The sequence below is a fragment of the Pelodiscus sinensis genome, chromosome 1 (genome assembly GCF_052426305.1).
Source record: "Pelodiscus sinensis isolate ZL-2025 chromosome 1, ASM5242630v1, whole genome shotgun sequence".
In the NCBI taxonomy this organism is placed as follows: domain Eukaryota; kingdom Metazoa; phylum Chordata; order Testudines; family Trionychidae; genus Pelodiscus; species Pelodiscus sinensis.
The window spans coordinates 332,142,730-332,162,598 of record NC_143052.1 but is presented as its reverse complement, the minus strand read 5'-3'; the positions used below and the strand labels follow the sequence as shown (position 1 = coordinate 332,162,598).

Here is a 19,869-nt window from a genome sequence, read left to right as displayed (position 1 = left end):
CACATGGTGACTAAGGGGTTAAACTCAGGTAGCTAGCAAGGGTATTGGCGGGGGGCCAGAAGAGCAAATGGGGATATAGTGCATAAGTGTGAATTGTATTTAGATACCTTGCCTGCTTTCTTTGTGAAAAAAATTCTAAGGTAAGGGCTGGAGAAAGCAGATGCAGTAATCAGAATTACCATGCCTATAAGAAATATTGAACATGGGAGTGAACTGGCCCTTGAAGTACAGATCAGCACAGATTGTGAGTAGAGGGAAAATGTGTATTTAGTTGTGATCAAGGTATTTTTCTTTTTTTGGTTGTCTCATTAAACTTTTCTGTGTGAATCTATGCCTTCCCTCCCCACTCACCATTTAAGTCATGGCCCGAAGAACTATGAGTCTTTGTGTTTTTGATCTGTTCTTTTCTTAGTTGCTCTGTATTACCTAGAAGCCAAGTATGCTCTATTAAGTATATCTTTTTGCTTTGTTAATAACAGCATCTTTTTATGGCGATTATTTGATTCTTGTGTCCTGAAATGTAACAGGAAGTCTCTGTGTGTCTGCCTAGCCTTGGAGGTCAGCTATCAAAGATACAGTTTGTTTTTCTGTGCTTTTTCCTTCTTTTTTCAAGATCTCTTGGGCAAAAGAGCTTGGGGTACCCCTGGGGAAAGAATTTAAGTGTTCCTTCCTGTTTTTCAGGGTTAAATCACTTGATGGCGGCAGCCACGCCCCAGTCAGTAAATTTGTGATTCTGGGGAGTTTTTGTAAGAAGAGTCTATAGAAGCAAGGTATTTAAGGTCCCTTGCGGGCCCCCATCTTCTGTACTCAGGCTACGTCTACATTCCAGGAATTTGTCAGCAGAGGCAATGCAAATGAAGCACTTCTTAGCATTTCTCACACTCTCACACAAAACAGATCGGAAGAGACTATGAAAATGAAAGTGCACTAAATGGTAATGAGCGCTTCATTTGCATTGCCTCTGCCGACAATTTCCTGCAGTGTAGATGTAGCCTCAGAGTGCCAGAATGGGGAACAGTCCTGACAACATGTTGTCTAAGAGCTTTGCTGGATCAAAGCCCATGTACAGTTAGATTTAATTCCAGCTATGAACTACCCATCAGATTGCATCTATTTAAGAGCACTGAGCAATGTTTCTGAGAATGAAGTAAAGCGCTGAATTCCAATGCTTCCAATATCTAGACAATAAATGAATCTGTGCATGAAACCAGCAGCACAGCATGGGGGAAGCTTGTCAGTTTCTCTAAACCGCTTCCAGCAGTGAGAGAACTTGAGCATGTTCACTTTTAAATGTCCACTTTGTTTAGGCCTGTGGCATGAAGCTAGTGACTGAAAGTGAAAATAAGTACAAATAATACAAAGTGTGCACTTTGATCACAACTCCTGGGCGACAGCTCCCTGGACCTATGGATCTTCTGATGTCAGTGGAGCTAATTTTTAATGGTCTGTTCATTCACACAGGGTAGAGGGCATGGGCTGAGCAGGAGGAGAAGGAGGACATTTATTTTAAAGAAGGAGGTGCAAGAAGGAAGCTTGGAAAGAGACAAGGATTCACATTACAAGAAAAGAACAAAAGATGGTTACACACATCTAAGAAAGAGTTAATGGCTTGATTCTACTCCCACTCATGTCATTGGCAAAACGTCTGCAGTGCTGTACCAGGACCTAGAGTGAGTAAATTGCTGTGGATGGAGGGATATATTAAAAAGAGAGAAATAAACTTATAATAAATAATATAAATAGAATATAAATAATATACATGAATAAAAATAAACAATACCACATGGCACATAAAAGAAAATTACCAGCTGAAGCTAACAAAGGTAGAAAAGTAACAGAGAGGTAGCCATGTTAGTCTGATCTTAGTAAAAGAAAAAAAGCAGTCATGTAGCACTTTAAAGACTAACAAGATGGTTTATTAGGTGATGAGTTTTCGAGTTTTTGTGGGGCAGGGCCACTTCTTAGAATAAACCATCTTGTTAGTCTTTAAAGATAGAAAAGGTGCATTCAAGGATGGGGTGAGCAATAATTTTTAATAAAAACTCCAAGATTTTGGCAAGTAGTCAAGGGCTTCATTTCAAGGGTTTGGGGTCTGGGACAGAGGTTTGGTGCAGAAGGGAGCTTGGGGTAGGAGATGGGGGTGCAGAAGGGGGTGTGGAGTCTGAGAGGGAGTTTGGGTGAAGGAGGGGGCAGTGATCTGGGGCAGAGGCTTGGGGTACAGAGTCCAGGAGGGGAGAGAATTCTGGCCTGAGGGAGGGGCTCTAGGATGGGGTGCAGGGTCTGGGAGGGAGTTGTGACCAGGGTAAAGGGGATACATAGGGTTTGAGTGATGATTTGGGGCAGGGGAATGGGGTACAGGGTCAGGGAGGAGGTATGGGTTCCAGAGAGGATTCTGGCCTGAGGGAGGGTATAGGAGAAAGTGCAGAGTCTGGGAGGGAGTTGTGACCTGGGGGAAAAGGGGTACAGAGAGTTTGGATGTGGCCTTGGGCAGGTAGTTGAGAGTGTGGGTGCCAGAGGCAAGCTCTAGCTGGGAGGCACTTACCTAGGTAGCTCCCAGTCAGCAGCCCTGCATGAACCTGAAGGCAGCAGTCACAAGCTGCCCCACATGGCTTCATTCTGAACAGAGTGAAGGAGGAAGCTTTTTTTGGCTGTCCCTACCACCAGCAAAATATCTCAGCTGCTATTGGTCAGAAACTGGCAAATGGGAGCTGAGAGACTTTGCTGAGGGATGGGACAGAGCGCAAAGCCTCCCTCCTTGCTCCCAGAATAGAACAGCCACATTTAAAGCAGCTGCTGCTGTACTGTACTTAAGGGTCCCAGAGAGGTAGCTGCGGGCTGGATCTGATGGCTTGGCGGGCCAGATGTGACTCAATGGCAGCCCCTTGCCCACCCCTGCTAAAGGCTAATAGGAAAAAAGTTACAGTGGCATTATCAATTTGAAATATAGCTCGTTTCAAATAATACATTCATATTTGGTTTTGGTACTACACCTGCCACCAAATCTCCTTGCCAATTGTTTTGCAATCACATTTTGGTATCTTTTAAGTTTTTTTTCTTTCTCTTGTTACTGTGCAGAAAGCTCATGGAGATAATGCCATCCACCTTACAGTAAGGGATGCTAATGGATTCTAGAGCATTCATTTATTGATTATTGGGACAGAAGGGGCCACTGTGATCATCCAGTCTGATCATCTATGCATTTGAGAGACTGTGTGTGTCTGTTTGCCTGTTTGTTCAATAATTCCACCTAACCGGTAAGAGTTAGCAGCACCACATTTAGTGATAGAATCACCAGGCAAGCTTGCTGGGGGGATGCCCTTCTCCACATTTGGGTCTGCCCCAGCCTTGGGCTTCCCATTCTGCAGGAGCCCATTAAGTCGGGTGGGGGTGGCTGAAGCTCCCCCCACCCTGATTGCTGGCTGTTTCCCTTCATCAGTGCCTTAACTACTAATTTTGCGCCTGAGGCAAGAATATAAAATTACGCCCCCTGGTGTCTGTTGGATTGCGGAGTGGCAATGTGCAGCTTGACATGTAAACTGTGGGCCAGCTGATGCTAATGGGCAGGGGAGAGAAGCTGCACTGTCTTAAAATAAGTAGCTATCTTAAAATAATTCGTTTTCTATATTATTTTTCTGTGCCCCCCTCAGCTATGCACCTAAGGCAAATGCCTCACTCGCCTCGCCCTTGTTACAGTCCTGCCCTTCATCAGGGAGCGAGGGCAAAGTGCACAATTTGTTCCATTCCTCACTCTGGCTGGGGAGCCCAGGGAGCAGATGAACCTGGACCTCCCCAGTTGGGGGGGTCTGCCCCCCTTCTGCAATCCTCTGCCCTAGGTCACAACCCAAATCCCTGCACCCCCTTTGTGAACCTCAGTCCCCTGCCCTAGGTCATAACCCCCTTCTTTAAAATTCTTCCCAGATCCCACAATCGCTCCTGAATCCCAGTCCCTTACACCAAGTTCCCTTCTGCCCCCAACCTCTAGACTCCACACTCCTTCATTAATATCATAACCATCAATACGTATTAGTCAGAATGGGTAGGAAGGGTGTCCCTAGCCTCTGTTTCTCAGAGGCTGGAAATGGATGACAAGAGAGGGATCACTTGATAATTCCCTGCTCTGTTCACTCCCTCTAGGGCATCTGACATTGCCCACTGTCAGCAGACAGGATACTTAGCTAGATGGACATCAGTTCTGACCGAGAATGACCAATCTTATGTTCTTATAGAATTGCAGGCCTTGATCGCTTACCACATTTTTGGAGTGGCCCCCATCAAAAATTATTGCTCATTTCTGTTTTAGACAGAATGAATGAGGTTCCTTTATGATTACAAACAAAAGAATGTAATTTCAACATTTCACTGACTCCTTTTCCTATATTAGGGCCTAATCCTGAACAAATTTTAGGTAGGCGAGCATTCCTTACCTATGCCACTGAAATCAATAGGACTACCCATATAAGTAACTGATCACATTTTCAGTGAAGTCAACGGAGAGACTCCAAGTCAAGTTCAGGAAAACATTTAAGTGTGAGATTAATGTTCAGTGGAATGTAAGTGTATTTAACTTTTCTTCTGAGTCATGGTGGACCTGAGCAAAGTTGTTTTGCTGAATCAAAATCCAATGGAAATATAGTATGGACTGCAAAAGAAAGTATTCCCTAGATGAAATCTTCAGATTGAAGGGTCCTCAGGGCAAGGCCCCATTTTATTCTCTAATAGCAGCGATGTAAGGAAAAAAAATATGATAAATACATGTTGGGAATCAGTAACCTCTGTTGCATCCATATAAATCAGGGGTGGGAACCTTTTTTTGGGTTGGGGGCAGTGTGCTCTCTAAGCTGCACAGCAGCCGCCTTCCCAGGTGATTAATCAGCCCGGTCCAGTCAGAGGCTCAGAGCTCCATGCACAGAGTTGATTGACTGGGAAGGGCTGATTAATCGCCTGTGAAGCTGTGTGGCTGTGCAGCTTAGAGGGAACATTGGTCGGGGGCTGCTGACCCACAGAAAAATCAGTCGGGGGCCGCACACAAGTGAGAAGCAAAAAAGGAAAACAAACAAAAAAGAAGAATAAAAAATAAAAAACAAATCCCTGTTGATATGGTCTCTGGGGAGAAAGACACTCTCCACATTCCCCTCACACATCAGGGCCTATGGGAGCCCAGGCTAATAGATTTTGTATGTTCCAGCCCCACAAGAAAGTGACAGGGGCTGGAGCACCATCATGGACTCCCCAATGCTGCGGGGAGAGGGCCTGTGCCTCGGGAGCTGGATCCAGGCAAGCCGGGGGCCGGGCCTTAGGTTCCCCCACCCTGATATAAATCTTCAGTAAATAGGTTTTTGTAATTGCTGTTTTTACTTAAAAAGCGATCGCAGTTTTGTAATTGGACAAGCAGTGACACACAGGTTTGCAAATGTAGAACATCAGTGTTTTGATAGGTTTGTCAATTATCTGACAGCATTTTGATGTTTCCATCTATAATTGTGCCTGGCAGCATGTGAGGGAAAAGCTGTAAAGTATGTGTGTGTATCAATATAAAGTCCACTGGCACAAACAACAATAATCTTCATTCTGGGGAACCCTTTTTTGGTCAGGGACCACTGACCCACATTGGTCAGGGGCCTCACTGACCAGGCTCCCAACTGAGAAGCAAAGTCATACTCACCTTACTCGCACTCAGCTCGGTGCGCTGGGGCTCTGCTCATGCATCAGCTCCATCGGGGGATGCTGAGGATCGAGACTTCTTTCAGCAGTGGGTCATGCCCTCACTTGCACTCCAGCCCTTTGGGGCGGGGGCATGCCAAGGCTCAGAGACTTGCCAGAAGGCTGGAGCATGAGCGCCATCTCACCCAACTGTGGGGGGAAGACTGGCTCCTGCCTGCAAGCTGTAGGTTCCCCATCCCTGGTTGAAACCATAGCCCCACCTTCAATTCCTTCTCTTCATGACCCCCAAACTGCAATGGGAATTTCCACATTTCTTCATGAGTGAAAGCCCCTGCAGTTTGGATGCAGTTATTCAAGCAGAGGAGGCCCCATCAAATGTAAACTCTTTATTCTTCTTGGCTCTGTAATAGCATTTCCCTGTACTGGGAAGGGATCAGCACTATCTTTGCTTCACAGGTTAGCAAACTGTCATAATGCAACTCTGCTCATCAAAACATACTCCTTTCCTGGATGCTTCCCCTGTGACATGAACGTAGCCAACAAGTAAGTAGCATCCCCCCTCTGACACAGGCTAATAGCTCTGATGTCAAGCATCAGCAGCATCTGAACTGTGAACTGATGACCACTTCTGGCATTGGAGATTCTGTGATTCCAAAGGCTGACTGTGTTAAGAAGGAAATCTGTATTTGATTATGAACAGAAATTGTGCTCCCTGAGCTGCACCGTGCAATTTTAAAACAGACACATTTGACTCAAATCCACCTCTCTGGAGCAGAAACTCTGTTCTCCACCACTTCCCGAAATGAGCCAGGAGTGCTCAGAGAAACTGATTATCCTTCTAGGGCTGGTCACAAACTTCTCATCAAAAAGCTTTTCCATTGAAAAATGGCTCCTTGAACACACAGAACATGCTCACAAAGGAGATAGGCAGCTTGAGGTCTTTATATATATATATATATATTTCAGTGAAATCATTTATTTTCAGTTCAGTTCAAATCAGATAGAATCAATATCATAAAGGTTTGTGGTTTCTCCCCTTTCTTTCTCTTTGTCCTCTCCCCACCCCCATTTTTTCCATTAGAAAAGGACAAAAAAGAAGGAGAGGAAGGGAGATATTGGGGAGGAAAAGAAAGCCAAAAATTAAAACAATTTGTGTTTAGATTGCATTCATTTTAAAACAGATTATTTTCATTTCAAACCATTTTCCAAAAATTGAGAGAGATTTTTTAATTTTGTTCAGATTTTCACAGAAAATAATAATTCCCTTGTTTCGACTCTCTAGCTGTAAGCTCTCATTTGCTGAAGCTAGCTGCTCAACTGCTCCCCTTCTGGCTACCTGCTGCATTGCAGGAGAGGGAGAAGAGACTCCTTAGGGCCATCCCATTGTGAAAAAGTGGGATAAAAGCTTGACTGGTTCTGCCTGTATCTAGGGAAGCTGTTACTACAGTATGCCCCTCCCCCCTGCGATGGCAGCTCTGGAGAGGAGAAAAAAGATGAGCTACTAAAAATCTCTGACCACTGTGATTGCTAGAAGATCAGGTACCGGTTGTTTCAAAATCTATAGGCATCAGTTGTGCACCAACAACTGCTGAAAAACAGGTCAGTTCACCTACACATTAGTATTGTTCAAGATAGTTGGACTTGTGAGAATCTAATTATTGTCCAGTGTCTATCAAATGCTTGTAAATTGCTGCATGCATTACTCTTACTTGCACTGTCTGTAGCCCATGCTATAAGGGAATATATATATATTTTGCTTTAAAACTATAAAAACTTCTGCTCTGAATTTCCAAACCTCAAGACGAAATAGGCCACTGTAGTACAAATACTTTCCTGATTGCTCTCTCTACCCTTGCAGAAGTTATATGCAGAAGCCCTCCTCTCATCAGTTTGAACTCTTGGGAAAATGTATATAAAGATTATCACAAGAAGAAACGGTTATCTTTCAGTTATGTGGACTTTCACAAGGGCAGGAACTAAAAAATAAAAGTAGACATCCCCAGAGTCAACCAGGGTTAGCCATAGGAAACATTTACTGGGTGGATTATTACATCTCTGTCATCTTTTAGAATCTAAGGGTATGTCTACACTACCCCACTAGTTCGAACTAGCGGGGTAATGTAGGCATACCGCACTTGCAAATGAAGCCCGGGATTTGAATTTCCCGGGCTTCATTTGCATAAGCCGGGTGCTGCCATTTTTAAATCCCGGCTGGTTCGAACCCCGTGCCGCGCGGCTACACGCGGCATGAACTAGGTAGTTCGGACTAGGCTTACTCGTGGAGGAGTAACGGTAGTTCGAACTAGGAAGCCTAATCCAAACTACCTAGTTTGTGCAGCCCCGTGGGTACTCTGCCCCGTGGGTACTCTAACTACCTGGGTTTTTAACAAATTTTTTCAGAGTCTGGAAATCTGAGTTTGAACTCTGACCTTTGGAATTCTTTATAAAACCATCTGCAGTTTTGTGCCCAGAGTCCTGTAGCCAAAAGAAATATACACTAAAGGCAAGAGGCCTCTATTATTTATTTCTGTGATAAACAATTCACATTGGTGGTTTTATAGTTTTCCATCTATCTGCTGATATGACACTTCTCTGGAAAATACCCATAAAGTTGCTCTAAGAACAATCACTTACAGCACATGGTGCTTTGCAGCAAACTATGAAAGCATGATACCCTAAATGGTTGGGAAAATATATCCTTTTTCTTTTTAAATCAACCTGCAACTCAATGTACTATTATCTGAAATAAATCAAGAAGAAAATTTGGACTGTGAAAGCAGGGAAACCAACAGGACCTGAGATTTTTAAAATAACAGATTTTCAAATACAGTACCACCATATATTTCCCTGGAGTGAATTGTAAACAAGAGCTAAATGAGCTCTCCCCTGAAATCCAGTGATGGGTTTGGAGTATGGGGGGTAGTGGGGAGAAGATTTCAGAAGCAGATCATGCTTACAGAGACAAACCTACTCCTGCTAGGAGCACAGTAGAGGGAGCAGCTTTGCCAAATAGACACATATTGTCTGGCTGGGGATTACAAATCACTCTAGTATGTAAATTCCAGGGGTGATGGAATGTTATTATCTCTTATTATAAGAGCAAAGGGCAGCAGAACGGTGCTTAGCATGCACTAATTGAGGGGGGGATCACCCTACAATGAAGCTCATTCACAAAGCAGGGGGTTGGGGTGTCAAATTCCATTGAAGATGGGATAGAGGAGATTAGTGTTCTTACCTGGTGGTTTGGACTCTGCCTAAAGAGCCCTAGAGGCCATCTGACTTGGGGTATGTCTACACTACCCCGCTAGTTCGAACTAGCGGGGTAATGTATGCATACCGAACTTGCTAATGCTACTTCAAAGTTTGAAAGTAGGAATAAGAGATCCTCCGGAAAAGGAGGCATACCGAACTTGCTACTTTGCTACTTCAAAGTTTGAAAGTAGGAATAAGAGATCCTCCGGAAAAGGGCTTTATTCCGGAGGATCGGGCCAGTCTAGACGCTTTTTTCCGGCTTTTCCCCAAGCCGGAAAAAAGCGGCGGACATCTTTATTTAAATCCCGCGGGGGATATTTAAATCCCCTGCGGATTTCCCTATTACGAAGTTTAAAATTAGCATGCCCCTTTCGTAAAAGGGGCCAGTGTAGACGTAGCCAATTTGAGATTGACTGAACTGGAGTAGGTTAAGTATAGTGTGAGGTGTCTACCTAACATTAGGGAAAATGGCACCAGAAGCATTTAAGAGTTTAAGTATGAGGATGTTAGTACAATGCTGCAGAAGTGGGTTAAATCAAAGAGAAGACCCTATGAATTTCCTGAGAAATATTAGAGGGAGACTTGTACTGGGTCAAAAAGGAACTCCAGAGACTGGTAGCAGATTAAAAACAAGCAAACAAAAAACAGTTGGCAGAACATAACAGATTATTGAATAACATAAATAAATTATTGGCAGATACAGCAAAGGTCTGCTGAATTACACCAAAATAATAGGACACAATGACAATAAGAGGAAATAGTATCTATTATTTTTATCCTAAGACAAAGGAAGTCCAAATCAAGGTTGCAGTTTCACAAGGATTATTGCTGGTGGCTAAAATTTTACAAATGAAATGTACCGCCCTGAGCATTGAACACAGAGAGTACAAAGAGCAAATCAAAGATGTAGAGTAGGAAGCCATCATTTTATATTTATGGAAAAGATTCCCAGGTAGGTTAGCAGAGTTTGTAAGGGACTAGGTAGTCCAGGGAATTGGAAGTGATATAGTGCAAAAGAGGATGTTGTTAACATGTTTGATTTGAGAATAAAACCCAGTTATGGCAGTATAAATTAGTATAGTCATGCCCAGTAAAATCTTTAAAAATCAAACTAATTATGGAAAGTGCAGAACAGATAAGGACAACTTCTACCACTGTTTCTTCCTAAGAAGCTTTTCCAACTACTCTGAAGGAAATGGACCCTTCCTTCTTTATCTCTGCCAATAATCACTTGTATGCTGAATGCAGTGATGATTTCATTTGAATTACTAGACTATGGGGGTGAGTCTACCCAGCATAGTTATTTCAAAATAAACTGACGTTATTTCAAAATAACAATGCGAACATCTACACAGCAATTCTGTTATTTCGAAATAATTTTGAAATAATGGACAATTTTGAAATTTGTAAACCTCATTCCACAAGGAATAAAGCTTATTCTGAAATAGCTATTTCGGAATAGCAGTAGTGTGGATGCTGCTATTTGGGAATAGCTCCTCCCCAGGGCCATTCAAAGTAATTACTCCCCAGTACCTCCTGGGGCTCTAAATCGAGGCAGCATGTCCACACTAGGGAAGCCTGACTCAGACTAATTTTGAGGCTTCCCTGTAGTGTAGACGTGCTATTTTGAAATAAGCTATTCCAGAAAAAAATTCTGAAATAGCTTATTTTGAAATAAGCATGCTGAGTAGACGTACACTGGATGATTTAATCAATACTGCTATAAAGATAATAAAGATTTCTCTATGGCTTAACTGCTTCCAAATGTGTTAATGTGTATACATCTATGTACAAAAAAACCAATTAAGAACACCACAGGAGGCATTGATCAGTTCAAAGAAAATATTTTAAGAAGGAAAGAGGGGAACACCTACTAAGCTGAAAAAGAAAGAGACAAAAATTAAGTTGTAATGATCAGCTTACTAAAGTCTCAGATAGTTGAGATGCAGAAGGAAATAAGGGAATGAAAATGGCAGTAAAAAAAATGCTAAAACACAGCAACTACCAGAGCCTGGGTCAAAAAAAGTTATTTTGCCTGTCAAAAAAAAAAAAGACATATTCAAAGCTTAAAAAATAAAATTGCTGGGTAGAAATGTGAGCAGTTTAAATTGGCATCTGCTCATAACTTGCAATTTACTAAAGGAAAACGTCAGGAGTAGAAAACAATTTTAGGAAGGAAGAAGGTCCAAAGGCTCAGTTGGCAAGGCTCTGCTGAGCAAGTTTAAAATATTTATCTGGCTTCTCATAATAAACTATTTACAGAGAAACGAAAGACCCATTTAAAAAGAAAATGAAATGTATGTATAAAATGAGCTGCCTTTTAAAGGATTCTATCGAAAATCCACCTGAACCTTTCATTCAATGTTGCAAGGCTGACACACACTTCCTGGGTGGCAGCCCATGCATCCTGGCAGTCTTAATTTTGTTAGTTAACACTTTGGGTACGTCTATACTACAGCGCTAATTCGAACTAACGCATCTAGAACTAAAAACTAGTTCGAATTAGCGTTTTGCTAATTTGAACTAGCAAGTCCACATTAAGTGGACCCTGAACAGGGCTTAAGGATGGCCGGAAGCAGTGCCGGCAGGGCATCAGAGGAGGACTTAGAGCGTGGAGATGCTGTCTCAGGCTAGCCGAGGGCTGCGCTTAAAGGGTCCCGACCCCCACCCCGGACACACAGTTCTAAGGGGTGCCCCGCTTGCAAAGCAGTCCTGGCTTGGATTGCCCGGAGTACCCACACTGGGCACATGACACCACTCGGCCATCAGCCCGGCTGCACTTGCCGCAGGCTGCCATCTGGGGAGAGGGGGTAATTGGGGGGCTGCAGGAGAGCTTCCACCCCCAGAAGCCCGCAGAGCCAGCCCAGTCCTCCCCATCGGGGGCTCGTACCCCATTCCTCCCTCACCTCCTTCCACTTAGCCTTCCCTAGCCCCCCTTCTTATTGATGTACAAAATAAAGATAACGTTTCTTCCAACATTGACTCTGTCTTTATTGAACAAAACTGGGGGAGACTGGGAAAAGGAGGAGGGAGAAGGGAAGAGAAAGTCTGGGAGAGGGGAGGGCAACTAAAATGATCAGGGGTTGGGAAGAGGTCCCAGATGAAGAAAGGCTACAGAGACTGGGACTGTTCAGCTTAGAAAAGAGGAGACGGAGCGGGGACAGGATAGAGGTCTCTAAAAGCTGGAGTGGGGTGGAGAGGGTGCATTCAGAAAAGTTCTTCATGAGTTCCCATAATAGAAGGACTAGAGGACAGCAAAGGAAAGGAATGGGTAGCAGGCTTGAAACTAGTAAGAGAAAGTTGTTCTTCTTCCCAAAGCAAATAGTTAACCTGTGGAACTCCTTGCTGCAGGAGGCTGTGAAGGCTACAACTAGAACAGAGTTTAAAGGGAAGTGAGATCAAGTCATGGAGGTTGGGTCCATGGAGTAGTCTTAGCCAGGGGGTAGGAGTGGTGTCCCTGCCCAAAGTTTGTGGAAGGCTGGAGAGGGATGGCACGAGACAAATGGCTTGGTCACTGTCTTCGGTCCATCCCCTCCAGGGTCCCTAGGGTTGGCCGCTGCCGGCAGACAGGCTACTGGTCTAGATGGACCTTTGGTCTGACCCAGTACGGCCATTGTAAGCTCAGGGCTCAGGGTCGGGGGTCTCAGTGGACCCCCTTGATTTTCCTGCACACCTGCTCCAGGGTGGCCAGGCTGGCAGCTCTCCTGCCCTAGCCGGCCACTTTCCTGTACCTAGTGCAGAGATCGTGGACGAGGTCCACGATGTCCGCACTAGCCCAGGAAGGTGCCCACCTCTTGCGGTCCAGGGCAAGCTCCCGGGAGCCGCCAGCCTGGTCCCGGGAAGAGAGGGTGGGCTGGGGGACATCGGGTGGGTGGCTCTGTGCCGTGCCAGGTGCAGGGTCTGCTGGCTGGGTGCTGGCAGGCTTGCACCTGGCACGGGCACCGTAGCCAGCCCGTGCCCCTTTAAGGGGGCCGGGGCCGGGAGAGGGGCATAGAGTTTCCCTGGTGTTGGCCAGAGTGGCCACCAGGGAAACCTGGGGAGGGCTAGCCTCCCACTAGTTCGAATTAAGGGGCTACACACCCCTTAATTCGAACTAGTAAGTTTGAACTCGGCTTAATCCTCGTAAAATGAGGTTTTCCTAGTTCGAACTAAGCGCTCTGCTAGTTCGATTCAAATTCGAACTAGCAGAGCGCTAGTGTAGTGGCTATGAATGTTAGTTCGAACTAACGTCCGTTAGTTCGAACTAACATTGTAGTGTAGACATACCCTTAGAGTGTTAAAAAGTTCAACATTTTTATATAAAAATAAGGTCATAAATATTAAACATAAATTAGTAAATAAAAATAATGTCTAAAATGGGCAGCCAGACAATAGTGGGAAGATACCCTGGGTAATTTTTTCAGTAATAAAGCAAAAGCAATAATAGCCGCAGAAAAATATTAATAATATAAATAATGCATAATTAAATTGATATGGCTGATATACTGTTACAGCAAATAAAAGGTGAAAGTTGAAGGCAAAAGGCTGGAGGAAGAGTGGGGATGGGGGGGCTGGAGCTGGGCTTCTGGGATTGGGACAGTTTTGTCTGGCTTAGGGAGCAGGACAAGAGCCGGGCCCTAGCTCTGGGTGCCCTCTCCGAAACATTGATTGTACTGACTGCTTCCAGTTGCTGCTGACAAGTCTATTCTATGCTGTGTCCCTGTCGACTAATAAACCCTTCTGTTCTTCTGACTCACTAAGAGTCAGATCTGACTGTGGATGAGGGGTACAGGGCCCAGGGACTGCCCCACCCTTTGGTGTCACTAACTTATTAACGTAATGTGTGTTCCGATGAAACATTCAGTGTGTACAGGAAAGGGCATGGACATGAACCTCAGGCTGGGAGAGGCAAGGCTCAAGACCTCGCCCCTGCTGCCCATGGCTCTGTGGAAGCCAAGGCCCCCACTGTAGGAGCAAGACCATCCCCCAAGCAGGGGTATCCTGTGGCCCACAGCTTTCCCTAGCCCCCTCACCTGCAGGAGCCCTGTTGACTGGCAGCCTTCTGTAGCCTTCCCAGAACACAGGTGGTATGGTTGCTGAAGAAATCTATGGCAGTCCCTCCGAGCATGGTGGTGTAGTTGCTGAAGGAGATCACTTCTAGTATGGGCCCAGGAAATACCATTTTAATTGGCTTATATGCTGATTCACTCCTGAATTTCCTGTTGTGATAAGTAAGAACATATCCCCTACCAGCTCTTTTTTATAATATAATTAAAATATAGGCAAAGTTAAAATTGTAAAAGGATGCTTTATTAACAGTATCCAAACTTGGGCAGCTGATTTCTCCTTAATCTTGGATCTTAAAAACGTAATGGTCAGAACCTCTGAGCACAATATTAGTTAATTATAGTAATAATGAATAATGTGTACAGGGATATTGTATGTGATATATCCAGTCATACACCTGCAATACATTTGGGTTTAGAAAATAGAAGAAACAAAACAAAGGATTAGTGGAATGCACTTTAGAACAGCTGGTACCCATCACCCAGATATTAACTGAACAAAATAATGAGATAGATACCACCACTGCAAAAACAACCCATGGTTAGCCAATCCAGGGGAAGTATGCCTCAATCATACAATTCAGACATTGTTTGCTTTTAATGGCTGTACAATTAGTAGCCATTGGTGTAGTTTTGGGAATGCGTTGCTAGGTAATAAGCCTGAAAAAGCACAAGCAAAAAGAGAAAGGAATGTGTCTGAAATGAAACCAGAGCAGTACTAAAATAGAGGTGGAGTAGGGGGAAAAGCTGAAATGGTGACTTTGCATGAACTATGCAAAAGTGAGGAAAAGAAGTTAAGGAACAGAGCTAGATGAAGCATAAACACACAAGTGGCCTTGGAAATAATATGTACTTGGTAGGTATAGAAATAGAAGAGTAATGTGTGAAAAGCTTACATGTGCACCTTTGTTTACTAGCATACTTTGAAGCTTTTGGATAATTCATGATCTGTACAGGGTATATATCATTTCATTCATGATTATATACTGTGAAATTATGGTGTATATAGTAACCAGCCCCTCGCTGAGCCTGATCAACTCAGGTGTTGTTTGATTGCATGCTATTAACAAAGCCTCAGGGACAGATCCAGCATTGACCTGATTTCTTGGATTCCAGAGAATTGGATGAACTGTTTCTCCAGAACTGGAAGAGGTGATCTGGAGAAGCTGTATGGAAGAGGTCTCAAAGGGAATATTAACAATGTGACTTGTGGCTGGGGTATCAAAAACTGGATTCAAACACCATAGTCATTGTTTTGTAAAGTCAATGGGAAGATTAAGATAGATGGACATTCTTAGATTTCAAGGACATTTCAAAAAACAATCACCGTGTTCAAGTGCCTCCTAACAGTGCTGGATGCTGCATGTGTAGTGGGCTGCATGTGACATGCAGCACATAAGATAACCTTCACTTGCCGGGTACCGTAAATTAGCGAATGTAACACGCATCCAAGTATAACACATGTATTACCAGCAGTTTTTCTATCGTGTGTAAAAAATATATTAGAATACCCGCGGATGTACATAACTCACAGACACTTCTGCCACCTTCATAAAAGAATCTGGTGGTCTTTGATGTGGTTGCCACTTGCCAGCTATAAAGATTGACGATTATGACATCATGTAGGCCAATAATACTTGTTATACCAGTAATGAACCACGGCTGAGGCTGCTGAGCTATAAAAAGCAATAAGCACTACCCTATTACCGGTATATAAGAGCTACACAAATCACAACTTTTTAAAACTTTTTCAGTTTATAACAAATATAGTGTAAGAAAATATTTTTAAAGGCGCTTAAGTGCAAATCATATACAGCCGATTTTAAACTATCTCTTGTTACCACTCTTATTAATTTATTATTACATTGAACATGCTGATTTTATTATGTTGATCTTGTCTTCTTGTAATATGAGTAAAAATCAAATTGCATATATACCCCGTGGGGGGGAAGGGACGTGGTAGGTAAAAACATGGACAACCCGTGGGCTACATTCGCTAATTCACAGTAATCCTCATTTATTACCTTCTGCTCAAGTTCACTAACCCACTGCTTTACCAGTATCACAGGGTATGCTGAGGCCTGGCTGCACTGTGTCAATTAACCTCTAGAGCCATGTGCATTTACAAAATTGCATCCGCATCTGCATCTGCATCTGCATCTGCAAAAGTGATCACAGATATCTGAATCCACATCCATGGATGTGGATACCCATAGGTATAAAGGGAATATCTGCACATTTGCAGAGTTCTAATAAAAAAATTGTATTCTCATCCACAGTACCCTCAGATTTAAAGTGAGTATCAGTGGATTGTCAGGGTCCATTAATCTCCTGGCATTGCTCTCCATTACTAAACATGAAGAAACAATTATCCCATCTCCCAAAGACTCTTCATAACATATGTAAAGAACCAATCACCCCTCTGAAGCAGAACACTTATCCTTTGTTCATGGACAAGGAAGCATGGACAGGGAAGCAGTCTCCTATGTTCCTCTCTCAAGTTCCTTAATGCTCTGCAGTTGGTGCTGAATCCTTCTATTCTCCACCCTCCATTATGCAGTGTGCACGAAGGTTTGTAATGGCATGAGAGAGTGGTTAGAAAAACTGGGGGGCTAATAGATGGTGAGATGGGGAAAGAAAAGAGATAGGAGGAGGAAAGGAAAAGCTAAGGATGAAGAAAGAGAGATGACAACAGAGAGAAGAAGAACGGGGGAAAGAAGAAGAGAAGAATATGACACAGGTAACAACAGACAGCAAAACAAAGGAAGAGTAACAACAAGAAAAGCAATAATAAAAGGATTTAAAGGGGAGTGGAAAAAAGGAAGGGAATGAGAGTACCTCTAGCAATAGTAATGGAGAAGTAGCAGTAATAAGATCATGCTTTCTGCACAAGAAATACTGTGAATAGGCGGGGGTATGAGTTTGAAATTCACATGCTGGCGATGTGGACTCTACCGTGGCCAGCTTCGCTGCCCTCGGGTTCCCCAACTGCGGGGGAGCCCTGGATGCAACCCACATCCCTGTCCAGGCCCCAGAGCATCAAGCGGCCCATTTTATGAACAGGAAGGGGTACTGCTCAATTATACTCCAGGCCCTCGTGGACCACCATGGACACTTCCTAGACGTTTATGCGGGCTGGTCCAGCAGGGCACACAACTCCTGCATCCTCCGGAATTCTGGCCTGGTTTGTAGGCTGGAGGTGGGCACCTACTTCCCCCGGCGGGAGGTTACTGTCAGGGATGTGCCTATGCCCATATGTGTCATTGGGGTTGCAGCCTACACCCTGATGCCCTGGCTAATGCAGCCCTACATGGGGTGGCCGGATCAGAACCGGGCCCGGTTCAACGACCACCTCAACCGGGCCCGCAATCATGTGGAGTGCGCCTTCAGCCACTTGAAAGCCCGCTTCCATTGTTTGCTCACCTGTCTTGAGATGGGTGAGCGGAATGCCACGGAGGTAGTGGTTGCGTGCTGCGTGTTCCACAATCTTGTGGAGCGGAGTAGGGAGGCCTTCCTCCCCAAAAGGATGGCAGCCGAGGGCCAGGCCTATGAACAACCCCACACAGCTGCCATCCACCAGACGCATCAGAATGGGGTGCACATCCGGGAGGCCCTGACTGACATGTTCGCCCAGGCCCCATAGTAGGGTCACCTCTGTTGTAAGTTGAGGGTCAGTAACATGGAGTCAGCAGGCCTAAATAGAGGCCTGTAACATGAAAAGAGCAACAGGCCTTGCAATCTAGTGAGCAAGACTTTGGTTCAGTAACAGGAGCCAAGAAAGAAGCCCTATTGATAATTGTGTGATTGTGTAAGTTAGGTGGAGCATGGAAGGACACAGGGAGGCACTGGGTACAGACTGTAAGCCAAAGGGGAGTAGTGGAACATCTTAATAAGAAATGTCTTGGTACAAAGATTCCCTAAAAACGAATGCACATACCGACCTAGATTCAGGACCGGGTCGAGATTGACAGCATGAAGGATAGTAAGTAAGCCCCCCTTCCATAAGGTGAGGGGTGGTAACTAGGCCACAGAGGGTGGTAACCTGGTATGTAAAGAAATGATGTAAGTTGTTTGTACCTGTCTATAAAAGGACACTGCAGAGGGTGCTCACCTGCCGACCTTGGGGGGGGGAGCGCACTAGGCGCCTGAATGGCAGGTGTCATTGCCTAAACTTACAGAATACACAGTAGCTTAACTTTGACTAACTGCTGTTAATATCTGTTATATGGTAATAGGCCTGCCCGGTGTTGGTACCTTGTCAACGCGGGCCATAGTGCCCAGTGGTGTAACATTGTACTGATCTCTATCAACTGGTAGAGCTTCACATTTGACAATAAACCTGCTTGATTGATTTCAAACCTTGCCTGCATCTGTTGTTTCCAAAGCCTCTCAGAGATCTCGTGTTGACCCAAGTGCATGGGGTCTAACACTCTAGTTAAAGGGAGTACCGATTGTTACGCACACAGCTGAAAGTTTATCACCACCAACGGAGTAGAGGTCCTGTCAGGAGCATGTCAGGACGACCCTGACCAGACAACGCTGACACTGACAGTCTAGACCGCAGAAGGTACCGAGGTACGAAAACACTGAGGTACGACACTGGTGACCCCGACCACTGATCTGGTAAGAAGGTGAACGGTTCTGTTTTTCTGTTTGCAATCTAACATCTAAAATGGCAGAAAATCACGAGTTAGGTAACCCCCATCTACACTCCCTTAAAACTCTGTTAGGTTTTGATGAAATATGGACCCGTTGGAGTGCTAAAAAAGGAGGGCCATATGAGTTTAAAAAAGAGTATAGAGAAACCGGTATATGTGGAGCCATGGCAGAAACTGAAGCACTGAAAAAGAGTAATAGTACTAAAAAGCCTAGAATTTTGCAACTTATGTCTATGGCAGTGAGATGGCTTAAACAGCCTGCCACACTGCTAGCCTCCCTGGTAATGGAACAGAGGGTATGTCTACTCTACAAAGTTAGTTCGAACTAACGGAGCGCTTAGTTCGAACTAGGTAAACCTCATTTTACGAGGATTAAGCCTAGTTCGAACTAGCTAGTTCAAATTAAGGGCTGTGTAGACCCTTAATTCGAACTAGTAGGAGGCTAGCCCTTCCCAGCTTGCCCTGGTGGCCACTCTGGCCAACACCAGGGAAACTCTATTGCCCCCCTCCTGGCCCCGGAGCCCTTAAAGGGCCACAGGCTGGCTACACAGTTTGTGCCAGTTGCAAGGCTGCCAGCACCCGTGCCAGCAGACCCTGCACCTGCCACACCATGAGCCAGCTACCCGAGGACACCCAGCCCTCCACTGCTCCCCAGGACCAGCCTGGCGGCTCCCAGGAGCCTGCCCGGGGATGCAAGAGGTGGGCACCCGCTTGGTCAAGTGCGGAGATCGTGGACCTCATCCAGGTTTGGGGGGAAGCCTCCAATGTCCACGATCTCTGCACTAGCCACAGGAACGCGGCCGTCTACGGCCGCATGGCTGACAGCCTGGCTGACAGCCTGGCCACCAGGGGCCACCAGCGCAGCCGGGAGCAGGTGCACTGCAAGATTAAAGACCTGCGGCAGTCCTACTCCAGGGCCTGCCAGCCAGGGGCCAACCCGGAGGCCTGCCCCCACTTCCACGCCCTGGACCGCCTCCTGGGGGCTCATGCCATCCCTTCCCCCCGGGACGTGATAGACCCCGGGGCAGAGGGACCGCTCCAGGAGACGGAGGAGGAGGAGGAGGGCTCTGAGAGCCAGGAGCCTGCCGGCAGCCTGCCCAGGACCCGGGACCCCCGAGGCACCCCACAGAGCCGCTCGCCTGTGTCGTCCGAGGCCGGGGAGGCGTCCACCTGTGAGTACCATCGTGCTTCCCTTATGTGTACGGGGGGCTGGGGCGAGAGGGAGCCCCGGGACCGTGCGCCTGAGCCTTGCC

At 45.3% G+C, this 19,869-nt stretch overlaps 1 protein-coding gene across 1 annotated transcript in view; it reads right to left on the bottom strand.

Annotated features, from left to right (window-relative positions):
- The window catches only part of GRM5 (glutamate metabotropic receptor 5), a 222,356-nt gene that overhangs the window by 127,325 nt on the left and 75,162 nt on the right, over window positions 1-19,869 (bottom strand). The window lies entirely within an intron of this gene.